Source organism: Vigna unguiculata, unplaced genomic scaffold, assembly GCF_037176805.1.
Source record: "Vigna unguiculata cultivar grain cowpea cultivar isolate G323 ecotype 2 unplaced genomic scaffold, ASM3717680v1 ptg000310l, whole genome shotgun sequence".
NCBI lineage: Eukaryota > Viridiplantae > Streptophyta > Magnoliopsida > Fabales > Fabaceae > Vigna > Vigna unguiculata.
The window spans coordinates 26,269-27,055 of record NW_028196945.1 but is presented as its reverse complement, the minus strand read 5'-3'; the positions used below and the strand labels follow the sequence as shown (position 1 = coordinate 27,055).

At 25.7% G+C, this 787-nt stretch overlaps 1 non-coding gene across 1 annotated transcript; it reads left to right on the top strand.

Moving 5' to 3' along the window:
• The first annotated feature begins 511 nt into the window (after positions 1-511).
• TRNAR-UCU (transfer RNA arginine (anticodon UCU)) lies at positions 512-583 on the top strand. The gene has a single exon. It is a non-coding gene; the product is annotated as a tRNA-Arg (tRNA).
• Positions 584-787: the final 204 nt, after the last annotated feature.

Here is a 787-nt window from a genome sequence, read left to right as displayed (position 1 = left end):
TCATCTAAAAAGCAAGATATTTGAAACCTATTCATACAAAAAGGCTGACATAGATGTTATGGGTCAATTTTTTTTATTGTCCATCTCTTCATTCCGTAAAGGAGCCGAATGAAACAAAAGTTTCACGTTCAGTTTTGAATTAGAGACGTTAAATCAAAATGATGAATCAACGTCGACTATAACCCTTAGCCTTCCAAGCTAACGATGCGGGTTCGATTCCCGCTACCCGCTTCTATTTTATTCTATTTAAATCTATCTTTTTTCTTCGAGAATGAATCTAGAATTCTTAAAGAATTTGTCAATTCTTCATTTTCATTTCTTAATTTAGTTTTAGTTATATATATTCAATTATATTCAATTGATTTTTCTTTTTTATTTTTTTTTTCTTTTATTCTAAATATTTGATTTATTTTATTTTTATAATTTCTAGAATTCTTTATATTTGTTTGATTCTTTAATCTTTTTAATAAGGTTTAGTTAAAAAGGTTAAAGAATCAAATATAAAATAGAAGCGTCCATTGTCTAATGGATAGGACAGAGGTCTTCTAAACCTTAGGTATAGGTTCAAATCCTATTGGACGCAAGTTGTTTGCATATCTAATTTCAACCTTGTCCTTCTATTTTTTTTGATTTATTACATTTTGATTCGAATTCATTATATATAATATTCAAATGAAATAAAAACATATTAAAAGATACTAATTATAAAAATTGGAAAATTGAATTACAAAATTATTTAATGATTCATCAATTTTTTTCTACTTGTTCCTGGAATAAAAAGAGTTCC